Source organism: Somniosus microcephalus, unplaced genomic scaffold (genome assembly GCF_052327205.1).
Source record: "Somniosus microcephalus isolate GS21.2 unplaced genomic scaffold, FLI_Smic_1.0 unresolved_chr7, whole genome shotgun sequence".
Classification (NCBI taxonomy): Eukaryota; Metazoa; Chordata; class Chondrichthyes; order Squaliformes; family Somniosidae; genus Somniosus; species Somniosus microcephalus.
In genome coordinates this window covers 10,019,430-10,031,976 of record NW_028225185.1, presented here as the reverse complement: position 1 = coordinate 10,031,976, position 12,547 = coordinate 10,019,430, and the positions used below count along the sequence as shown (strand labels likewise).

At 52.3% G+C, this 12,547-nt stretch overlaps 1 non-coding gene across 1 annotated transcript; it reads left to right on the top strand.

Moving 5' to 3' along the window:
• Positions 1-10,400: 10,400 nt before the first annotated feature.
• trnag-ucc (transfer RNA glycine (anticodon UCC)) lies at positions 10,401-10,472 on the top strand. Its single transcript has one exon. It is a non-coding gene; the product is annotated as a tRNA-Gly (tRNA).
• Positions 10,473-12,547: the final 2,075 nt, after the last annotated feature.

The following is a 12,547-nucleotide window of genomic DNA, read 5'->3' as shown; positions in this document are numbered from 1 at the left end:
CTCAGGCGTTGTGACAGGAATTACTGGGCCATTAAAACTAGGCTGACACACCAGTGCAGTGCTGAGGGAGTGCTGCACTGATCAGAGGTGCTGTCTTTCAGATGAGATGTTAAACCAAGTCTGCCCTCTCAGGCGGACGTAAAAGATCCCAAGGCACTATTTCGAAGAAGAGCAGGGGAATTATCCCCGGTGTCCTGGGGCCAATATTTATCCCTCAAGCGACATAACAAATACAGATGATCCGGTCATTATCACATTGCTGTTTGTGGGACCTTGCTGTGCGCAAATTGGCTGCCGCGTTTCCTACATTACAACAGCGACTACACTTTGAGACATCCGGTGGTCATGGAAGGCGTTCGCCTTGGGACATTTTACTACTTTATAGGCGCTGTATAAATACAAATTGTTGTGGTGGAACGTAGGGACAATCACCAGGGAGACATAGAAAAAAAATACAATTAAATATATAAACGAGCGTTGGGCTGTATCTCGATGATTTGTAACCCGCTTCCAGTGCTTGTCAAAAATAACAAATCGGTTCCATTTTTTTTTTGTCACTCTGCCATCAGCCTTGGCGTCACTCGCACCACAAGCCTTGTTACGTCCGTGGGGAGTGACATGAATCAGTCATTCATGAAAGAAAGACTTATGAAATAATACTGAGCGGCCTACGGGTGGCGCTGTCCAGGGAGAGTATAAATACTCGGGCACGGGCCCAGCTTGCGCAGGACATTCTTTAACAGGAACTAGTGAAGGACACAACTCGACCTCCATGTTGTAAAACAGCTGATTAAAGCTTGGTTTAACGCTTAGACCAAGTGCCTAGTAGTTTTCTTACGCCAGGGAGTACTCCAAGTTCGTCCGATTTCCCAATTTCCTTCCACCCTCACGCTTCGCTGGGAGCTTGGTGGGTGAACGCACCACCAGATGTCTCAAGCACTCTCGCTTCCGAGTCAGAAGGTCGTGGGTTCTGAGTCTCACTCCAGAGCCTTGAACCCATAATCCGGGCCGACATCCCCAGTGCCAGTACTGAGGGAGCGCCGCACTGTCGGAGGGGCAGTACTGAGGGAGCGCCGCACTGTCGGAGGGGCAGTACTGAGGGAGCGCCGCACTGTCGGAGGGGCAGTACTGAGGGAGCGCCGCACTGTCGGAGGGGCAGTACTGAGGGAGCGCCGCACTGTCGGAGGGGCAGTACTGAGGGAGCGCCGCACTGTCGGAGGGGCAGTACTGAGGGAGCGCCGCACTGTCGGAGGGGCAGTACTGAGGGAGCGCCGCACTGTCGGACGGGCAGTACTGAGGGAGCGCCGCACTGTCGGAGGGGCAGTACTGAGGGAGCGCCGCACTGTCAGAGGGGCAGTACTGAGGGAGCGCCGCACTGTCGGAGGGGCAGTACTGAGGGAGCGCCGCACTGTCGGAGGGGCAGTACTGAGGGAGCGCCGCACTGTCGGAGGGGCAGTACTGAGGGAGCGCCGCACTGTCGGAGGGGCAGTACTGAGGGAGCGCCGCACTGTCGGAGGGGCAGTACTGAGGGAGCGCCGCACTGTCGGAGGGGCAGTACTGAGGGAGCGCCGCACTGTCGGAGGGGCAGTACTGAGGGAGCGCCGCACTGTCGGAGGGGCAGTACTGAGGGAGCGCCGCACTGTCGGAGGGGCAGTACTGAGGGAGCACCGCACTGTCGGAGGGGCAGTACTGAGGGAGCGCCGCACTGTCGGAGGGGCAGTACTGAGGGAGCGCCGCACTGTCGGAGGGGCAGTACTGAGGGAGCGCCGCACTGTCGGGGGGGCAGTACTGAGGGAGCGCCGCAACAGTCGGAGGGGAAGTACTGAGGGAGCGCCGCACTGTCGGAGGGGCAGTACTGAGGGAGTGCTGCACTGTCGGAGGGGCAGTACTGAGGGAGTGCTGCACTGTCGGAGGGGCAGTACTGAGGTAGCGCCGCACTGTCGGAGGGGCAGTACTGAGGGAGCGCTGCACTGTCGGAGGGGCAGTACCAAGGGAGCACTGCACTGTCGGAGGGGCAGTAGTGAGGGAGCGCTGCACTGTCGGAGGGGCAGTACCAAGGGAGCACTGCACTGTCAGAGGGGCAGTACTGAGGGAGCACCGCACTGTCGGAGGGGCAGTACTGAGGGAGCGCCGCACTGTCGGAGGGGCAGTACTGAGGGAGCGCCGCACTGTCGGAGGGGCAGTACTGAGGGAGCGCCGCACTGTCGGGGGGGCAGTACTGAGGGAGCGCCGCAACAGTCGGAGGGGAAGTACTGAGGGAGCGCCGCACTGTCGGAGGGGCAGTACTGAGGGAGTGCTGCACTGTCGGAGGGGCAGTACTGAGGGAGTGCTGCACTGTCGGAGGGGCAGTACTGAGGGAGTGCTGCACTGTCGGAGGGGCAGTACTGAGGGAGTGCTGCACTGTCGGAGGGGCAGTACTGAGGTAGCGCCGCACTGTCGGAGGGGCAGTACTGAGGGAGCGCTGCACTGTCGGAGGGGCAGTACCAAGGGAGCACTGCACTGTCGGAGGGGCAGTAGTGAGGGAGCGCCGCAATAGTCAGAGGGGCCGTCTTTCGGAAGAGACATTAAACCGAGGCCCCGTCTGCCCTCTCAGGTGGGCATAAAAGATCCCACAACTACTATTTCCACCAAGAGCAGCAGGGGGAGTTCTCCCCGGTGTCCAGGGCATGATATTTATCCCTCGATCGCTAAAAACAGACGATCCAGTCATTATCACGTAGCTGTTTGTGGGAGCTTGCTGTGCGCAAATTGGCTGCCGCGTTTCCTACATTACAACAATGACCACACTTCAAAAAAGTACTTCATTGGCTTTAAAGTGCTTTGGGATGTCCTGAGGTCGTGAAAGGCGCTGGAGAAATGCAAGTCTTTCTTAGATTGCATTTCTAATCAGAGACAGACTTACAAACGTAACAGAAGGTATATCCTGTTAGAAAGGAAAGAGAGAGAAAAGTAGCTGATCAGACAGACGGGAAACCAAGTTAGTGACATGATACAACATATATCAGGTAAATGGATAGAAATGATTGCTGTAGAATGCGAGGGAGAGGGGTGAGGAAAGATCACCCAAGTGTTGTGCCTCTCTCCATGGATGGGAGATTAAAGCATCCCCATCATGTGACTGTGGGGCTCCTAATCAGACCCTGGAGCACATCATTGAGCACTGCCCTCAAGAGGAAATTCGCAGGCAGCCTACAAGATATCCACGCTGTTACACCGGAAGCTTCGGCCTGGATCTCGGACTTAGATATTGACACATGACTTGCTTTGCTGTTACCGTACGAAAGAACGAAGAAGAAACAGCTAATACAAAAAAGCAAAATACTGCGGATGTTGGAAATCTGAAATAAAAACAGAAAATGCTGGAGACACTCAGCAGGTCAGGCAGCATCCGTGGAGAGAGAAACAGAGTTTACGTTTCAGGTCGATGACCCTTCATCAGAACTGGAAAAAGTTGGAGATGGAACAGGTTTTTAAGCAAGTGTCGGAGCAGGGAGAGGGGGGAGGGGAGGAAAGAACAAAGGGGAAGGTCTGTGATAGGGTGGAAGGCAGGAGAGATGAAGATGGTGCGAGGCAAAAGGAGATGGTAATGGGACAAGTTAAGAAACAAAAGATGACTCTAGAAGAAGCAGCTGTCCAGTGCGGGTACGGAAAGGGCTTGGCGGTGATGCCTACCACAGTCAAAGAGCCTACCAACACCCACTGTGACAATGGCCATACCACAGGGTTGAATGGGGAGATCATCGGGAAGAAAAAAAAGACATCCCCCTTCCTCCTTTTCCACCAGCTTAAAGAGAGTTTTAATTCCCAAACACTTGCTTACACCAACTTTCCTCTCGAAGCAGATTCAATCCTGTCAGCCCCTCCTCGCATGGGAAACTGCTGGAGCGTTTTGGTGACGGGGGAGATTAGAATACACTTGGTTCGAAGAGGGAGAAAATAGAATTATACCAAGAAATTCAGCCAGACTGAAGCTGTTTCCATTCATTTCCTCGCTGGCAGATGTTCGTAAGGGGCGGGGGGTGGGGTAACAATTTTCAATCAGCTAACAAGGGACAAATGTTCTAAGAACATGACATTTTGTACCAGCCTCTGACAGATTGAACGATACGAATGGGAGATGCACTTTATCAGAAAGGTATTTGAAAAAGATTAACAAAAAGGTTAACGCCAACTCCAAAATTGATTTACTTCCAATTCTGTCCATCTGTTTATAACTTGCAATATGAACGTTGTTTTAAAAATACATACCCAGCTGTTTTTTTGTTTGCAGAGATGTACTCCAGATCCTTATGTCAGCAGCGCTTTAGTTACCGGTTGCTGTGGTAACAGTGGCTGTGATTTATTCCCCACTAATTTCCTGCTGTGATCCTGTTTAAAGTCAGTGGACAAATAGCCTCCACTTGCCACCCACACAAACACACACACATACTGGTGTTTGAAGACCAGGACCTCAAACCCGGCACTAAGCTCATGGTCTACAGGGCAGCAGTGATACCTGCCCTGCTGTATGCCTCAGAGACACGGACCATGTACAGCAGGCACCTCAAAGCACCACCAACGCTGCCTCCGCAAGATCCTGCAAATCCATTGGCAGGATAGGCGCACCAACGTCAGTGTTCTTGCTCAGGCCAACATCCCCAGCATTGAAGCTCTGACCACGCTCGATCAGCTCCGATGGACGGGTCACATCGTCCGCATGCCTGATACGAGACTCCCAAAACAAGCGCTCTACTCGGAGCTCCGGCACGGCAAGAGAGCCCCAGGTGGGCAGAGGAAATGCTTCAAGGACACCCTCAAAGCCTCCTTGGAAAAAGTGTAACATCCCCATCGACACCTGGGAATCCCTGGCCCAAGACCGCACAAAGTGGAGGAGAAGCATCCGGGAAGGCGCCGAACAACTCGAGTCTCTTCGCCGGGAGCAAGCGGAAGCCAAGCGCAAGGAGCGCAAGGAGCGCACGTCAACCCAAGCACCCCACCCACCCGCCCCTTCAACCACCGTCTGCCCCACCTGTGACAGAGACTGTAGGTCCTGCATTGGACTCATCAGTCACCTGAGAACTCATTTTTAATGTGGAAGCAAGTCATCCTCGGTTCCGAGAGACTGCCTAAGAAGAAGAGACACACACACATACAGAGCCAATATTTTAAGCCCCACCTCCCCTTTTCCATTGGCTGCTGTACTGCTCCCAGGGAAAAAAAAAAACTTCGAGGATTGGCATTGACTGACTGAACTGTCTGTCAAGGAATAGTCTGGGAGGGTGGGGGGGACATTTAGGGAAAGACAAAGGCACCCTTAGGTGAAGTGTGGTTGGTATGCAAAAGCAGGAAAGACTCGCATTTCTCCAGCGCCTTTCACAGCCTCAGGACGTCCCAAAGTGCTTTACAGCCAATGAAGCACTTTTTGAAGTGTAGTCACTGTTGTAATGTAGGAAACGCAGCAGCCAATTGCGCACAGCAAGCTCCCACAAACAGCAATGTGATCATGACCAGACCATCTGTTTTTAGTGATAAATATTGGCGCCAGGACACCGGGGAGAATTCCCCTGCTCTTCTTCCAATCGTGGCCGTGGAATCTTTTACGTCCACCTGAGAGGGCAGAAGGGGCCTCGGTTTAACGTCTCATCTGAAAGACGGCACCTCCGACAGTGCAGCACTCCCCCAGTACCGCCCCTCCGACAGTGCGGCGCTCCCTCAGTACCGCCCCTCCGACAGTGCGGCGCTCCCTCAGTACCGCCCCTCCGACAGTGCGGCGCTCCCTCAGTACCGCCCCTCCGACAGTGCGGCGCTCCCTCAGTACCGCCTCTCCGACAGTGCGGCGCTCCCTCAGTACCGCCCCTCCGACAGCGCGGCGCTCCCTCAGTACCGCCCCTCCGACAGTGCGGCGCTCCCTCAGTACCGCCCCTCTGACAGTGCGGCGCTCCCTCAGTACCGCCCCTCCGACAGCGCGGCGCTCCCTCAGTACCGCCCCTCCGACAGTGCGGCGCTCCCTCAGTACCGCCCCTCCGACAGTGCGGCGCTCCCTCAGTACCGCCCCTCCGACAGTGCGGCGCTCCCTCAGTACCGCCCCTCCGGCAGTGCGGCGCTCCCTCAGTACTGCCCCTCCGGCAGTGCGGCGCTCCCTCAGTACCGCCCCTCCGACAGTGCGGCGCTCCCTCAGTACCGACCCTCCGACAGCGCGGCGCTCCCTCAGTACCGCCCCTCCGACAGTGCGGCGCTCCCTCAGTACCGCCCCTCCGACAGTGCGGCGCTCCCTCAGTACCGCCCCTCCGACAGTGCGGCGCTCCCTCAGTACCGCCCCTCCGACAGTGCGGCGCTCCCTCAGTACCGCCCCTCCGACAGTGCGGCGCTCCCTCAGTACCGCCCCTCCGACAGTGCGGCGCTCCCTCAGTACCGCCCCTCCGACAGTGCGGCGCTCCCTCAGTACCGACCCTCCGACAGTGCGGCGCTCCCTCAGTACCGCCCCTCCGACAGTGCGGCGCTCCCTCAGTACCGACCCTCCGACAGTGCGGCGCTCCCTCAGTACCGCCCCTCCGACAGTGCGGCGCTCCCTCAGTACTGCACTGGGAGTATTGGCCTGGATTTTGAGCTCAAGTCTCTGGAGTGGGGGCTTGAAACTACCCACTGAGCCGATAAGAAGGAAGTGCAGGAATAGAGAAAGAGAGAAAAAAGACCAGATTGGAGGAATTGGCCCATCAGTCCCAAACTAGGGGAATAACAAGAACAAAAGATATTTAAAGAGGATAATTAAGCCGCGATGTTTGCTGAGGTAGACCCAATGGGAAAAATATAACGAACCTATTTATTTTCTCCATTAGTCCCCTGAAGCTGCACACCACACGTCACATCTGAACCCCATCCACTATTAAAATGTAGGTTTCCTACATTGTAACAACAACTTGCATTTATACAACACCTTTAACCTTGTAAAATGTCCCAAGGCGCTTCACAGGAGCGATTATCAGACAAAATTCGACACCGAACCACATAAGGAGATATTAGGGCAGGTGACCAAAAGCTGGGTCAAAGAGGTCGGTTTTAAGGAGCTTCTTAAAGGAGGAGGAGAGAGGCGGAGAGGTTTAGGGAGGGAATTCCAGAGCTCGGGGCCCAGGCGGCTGAAGGCACGGCCGCCAATGGTGGAGCGATGGAAATCAGGGACTAGAAGGAATTGGAGGAGCGCAGAGATCACGGAGGGTTGGAGGAGGTTACAGAGATAGGGAGGGATGAGGCCTTATAACAATGACTACATTTCAAAAGTACTTCATTGGCTGTAAAGCGCTTTGCGATGTCTTGAGGCCGTGAAAGTGGCTATATAAATGCCAGCCTTTCTTTTCTTCATCCAGTTGCTAACCCGTGATTCTTGGTGGAAATTTTAAGTTGGACCGGGAGCCAATGTAGGTCAACGAGCACAGGGCGGGGGATCGTGTGAACGGGACTCGGAGTGAGTCGGGATACGGCGCAGCAGTGTTTCAGAACGAGCTGGAGCTTACGGAGAGTGGAAGGCGGGAGCACTGGCATAGTCGGAGTCTGGAGGTGACAAAGGCATGGGCTCTGTGATTCATTCACCGCCGCTGTTGCTTGCCCCCTCCGTACTCTTGAAGGAAGAGTGAGAAATGCAGACGGTTCCTAAGACTGCAGCTGTCTCCACACTTGACGTTTCTTCTGCAAGTCAATAGCTGGCATCAGGCCTTCTAATTTACAAATTTCCCAAGGGCTCAGACACCCATTAGCGAGAACAGCTGCACTGCCTGACATGTTCAAGCCTGGCTATACACCCCCGCCCCCACCACCCTCCCCCCACCTCGCTAAGATCAACAGTGTTCTTGCTCAGGCCAACATCCCCAGCATCGAAGCTCTGACCACGCTCGATCAGCTCCGATGGACGGGTCACATTGACCGCATGCCTGATACGAGACTCCCAAAACAAGCGCTCTACTTGGAGCTCCGGCACGGCAAGAGAGCCCCAGGTGGGCAGAGGAAATGCTTCAAGGACACCCTCAAAGCCTCCTTGAAAAAGTGTAACATCCCCATCCGCACCTGGGAATCCCTGGCCCAAGACCACACAAAGTGGAGGAGAAGCATCCGGGAAGGCGCCGAACACCTCGAGTCTCTTCGCCGGGAGCAAGTGGAAGCCAAGCGCAGGCAGCGCAAGGAGCGCACGTCAACCCAAGCACCCCACCCACCCGCCCCCTTCAACCACCGTCTGCCCCACCTGTGACAGAGACTGTAGGTCCCACATTGGACTCATCAGTCACCTGAGAACTCATTTTTAATGTGGAAGCAAGTCATCCTCGGTTCCGAGGGACTGCCTAAGAAGAGGAAGAGAGAGAAGAGCAACAAGATGTCCTCCTCACATCGAAAAGCATGTGAGCCTTTAGGTTGCCAAACCTCAAAAAGGCTAATGGAATGCTGGCCTTTATATGTAGAGGACTCGAGTACAAGGGGATGGAAGTTATGCTGCAGCTATACCAAGCCCTGGTTGGACCACACCTGGAGTACTGCGAGCAGTTCTGGGCACCATGCCTCAGGAAGGATATATTGGGCTTGGAGGGAGTGCAGCGTAGGTTTACCAGAATGAGCAAGGATGTCTTGCTGCAGTTGTACAGGGCCTTGGTGAGACCACACCTTGAGTATTGTGTGCAGTTTTGGTCGCCTTATCTGAGGAAGGATGTTCTTGCCATGGAGGGAGTGCAGCGAAGATTCACCAGACTGATACCTGGGATGGCAGGAATGATGTGTGAGGAGAGATTGGGTCGATTGGGCTTATATTCGCTAGAGCTTAGAAGAATGAGAGGGGATCTCATTGAAACTTATAAAATTCTAACAGGACTAGACAGACTAGATGCAGGAAGGCTGTTCCCGATGGTCGGGGAGTCCAGAACCAGGGGTCACAGTCTAAGGATAAGGGGTAAGCCATTTAGGACAGAGATGAGGAGGAATTTCTTCACCCAGAGAGTGGTGAACCTGTGGAATTCTCTACCACAGAAGGCAGTTGAGGCCAATTCATTAAATATATTCAAGAAGGAGTTGGATATATTTCTTAAGGCTAAAGGGATCAAGGGATATGGGGAGAAGGCAGGGACAGGGTACTGAATTTGGATGATCAGCCATGATCGCATTGAATGGCGGAGCAGGCTCGAGGGGCCGAATGGCCTACTCCTGCTATCTTCTATGTTTCTATGATACCCTGACTGCAAGGGTTAAATTACGAGGAGAGATTACACAAACTAGGGTTGTATTCGCTGGAATTTAGATTGTTAAGGGGATGATCTGATCGAAGTTTTCAAGATATTCGAGGGAACAGATAGAGAGGAACCATTTCCGCTGGTTGGGGGAGCATCGTGCAAAAATTAGAGCCAGACCTTTCAGGAGTGAGATTGGGAAACACTTCTACACACAAAGGGTGGTAGAAGTTTGGAACTCTCTTCCGCAAATGGCAATCGGCACTGTAGTGTATATGCCTTTAAGAACCCCAGGTGTGCTGTAATGCTGGTAATGACCACTCGGGCTATATAAGCCTGTATATTGTGTAAATCCGGTAGAAACCCCCCCCAGACTTTGCTTAGTAAACACCTATGAACCCGACACTGGCATTCAAGCCGAATCAGCCTTGCCAAAAGAACCTACTACACCACCAGAAACTACTACACCACCGAGGCGTTATCCGGACCGAGTCAGGAAGCCTCCTGAGAGACTGACTTATAATTAATTAACTACAGCAATGTGTATATTATTTTTCTTATAACATATAATTAATAATTACTTAAAAGATGATGTACTGGTTAGCTAAAAGGGGAGGAATTGTAGTGTATGTGCCTTTAAGAGCCCCAGGTGTGCTGTAATGCCGGTGATTGCCACTCGGGCTATATAAGCCTGTGTATTGTGTATATCCGTTAGAACCCCCCCCAGACTTTGCTTAGTAAATACCTATGAACTAACTCCTGTCTTCAGTGTCTCTATCAACACACGGACACTACAGGCGCTGGGTCAATTGTTAATTTTAAATCTGAGATTGATAGATTTCTGTTAACCAGGTATTAAGGGATATGGGGCCAAAGTCGGGTAGATGGAGTTAGGTCGCAGATCAGCCATGATCTCATTGAATGGCGGAACAGGCTGGAGGGGCTGAATGGGCCTCCTCCTATGTTGCTATAACTCCAGTATTTTTTTTTTAAAGTTCTTATTAAACTAGCATCTGCAAAAAAAAATTCAAATGCTGGTAATAATAAATTGCATGCAAGCCCCAAAAAAAAGCATGTGCAATGTTACTGGACTGTTAACCTGGAGGCAATGTGGCTCTGAGTGCAAAATGGAGGCAATTGTACAGACTTGGTCTAATGTTGAATGAATGAGGTCATGCCGATTACTCTTTGTATAAACCGCTGATCGCTCCTTCCAACACCGCGATGGTGGTATAGTGGTGAGCATAGCTGCCTTCCAAGCAGTTGACCCGGGTTCGATTCCCGGCCATCGCAGTTGTTTTTTAAATTACAATTTTATTTTTTAACTCAAACTTTTAACCCTGTGTATGCATTTTATAAAAGAAATAATTTAATTCTAGACTAGATTTCGAATTTTTCCTCTCCTCCGATTAGCTTTATATGACCTGTTACCAGTAAATTCAATATATTTTTCTGGAGTGACAGCGGCATTGGCCAATCAGCGGAGTGATTGACAGGGGCATCCCCGGTATGGGGGGCGGGGCCTTGGGGGACCCCCATTCAGCAGCCAATCAGAGCGCAGGGATGGGGTGGGTGGGCGGGAGCACGCCCACGTTGCGGGGGGGGGCCAAGGCGGATCTGGAGTTTGCGCAGAAGGCGGTCGGTAGCCGGCAGGGCTCCAGTTTGCAAAGGTCTGGGGGGGAATTGGAACATTATTCACTCCTTTTTAAACCCAGCCAAACCTGGGAAACGGGGCTGGAAACGACCCAGCATCGTTGCAAAGAAATACATTTTTTTTAAATTAGAAATAGCAATGGAATAGTGAACAATCAGCTTAAAATAATCTATTTTTACCTATTTTGTGCTCAAGGCATTGATTGACCTTGAGGTGCAGTCCTGCCTTCAGTACCTCACCCCGGTGGTAATCGTCATTAATTTTATCTATTATTAGAAATAGACTCTTGTATCATAGAATCTTACAGCACAGGAGGAGGCCATTCAGCCCATAAGAATTTGGAGCAGGAGTAGACCATAGGCCCCCTCGAGCCTGCTCCGCCATTCAAGATCATGGCTGATCATCGACCTCAACTCCACTTTCCGCCCGATCCCCATATCCCTCGATTCCCCTAGAGTCCAAAAATCTATCGATCTCAACCTTGAATATACTCAACGACTGAGCCTCCACAGCCCTCTGGGGCACAGAATTCCAAAGATTCACCACCCTCTGAGTGAAGAAATTCCTCCTCATCTCAGTCCTAAATGGACGACCCCTTATTCTGAGACTGTGACCCCTGGTTCTAGACTCCCCACAGCCAGGGGGAAACATCCTCCCTGCATCTACCCTGTCAGAACTTTGCATGTTCCAATGAGATCACCTCATTCTTCTAAACTCCAGAGAATATAGGCCCAGTCTACTCAATTTCTCCCCATAGGACAATCCCCCCATCCCAGGAACCAGTCTGGTGAACCTTCCTTCGTTGCACTCCCTCTATGGCAAGTATATCCTTCCATAGGTAAGGAGACCAAAGCTGTACACAATACTCCAGGTGTGATCTCACCAGGGCCCTATATAATTGCAGTAAGACGTTTTTACTCTTATACTCAAATCTTCTTGTAATAAAGGCCATTTCGTTTATAGTGTCTCTCCTCATTCATCCTTCCAAAATACAATTGCAGTTACATAGTGTATTGTCAAAGCAAAATGCTTCAAGAAATTAATTAGCTTGAAATGCCTTGACTGTGACGAAGGCACTTCACCTATGAGCCCAGACAATAAGTATTATTGGGTTATCTAAACACACACATTAAAACGGAGCCTCAGTTCCTGCTGGAAGCACTAGGCAGTGATCAGGAGCAATAACTATTTTCTTCGCTCCACCGTGGTGGCCATGTCTTCAGCTGCCTGGGCCCTAAGCTCTGGAATTCCCTCCCGAAACCTCTCCGCCTCGCTCGCCTCTTTTAAGACGCACCATAAAACCTGCTTCTTTGACCCAGCTTTTGGTCACCTGACCCGATATCTCCTCATGTGGCTCGGTGGAGCAGCGCAAGCTGTGGGTCCCCATACTTGCATCGCTAATGCCTTCCGTGGGAAATTCGCTTCATCCCGACTTTCTGTGGGGAGACCCACAAGTTTGTTGTACAGGTTAAGCCTGTTTAAGGTGCAACAGAGGCTCACTAGCCTGATCCCTAGGATGAGAGGGACTGTCCTATGAGGAGAGATTGAGTAGATTGGGCCGATACTCTCTGGAGTTTAGAAGAATGAAAGGTGATCTCATTGAAACATACAAGATTCTGAGGGGGATTGACAGGGTAGATGCAGGGAGGATGTTTCCCCCTGGCTGGAGAGTCTAGAACCAGGGGTCACAGTCTCAGGATAAGGGGTCGGCCAT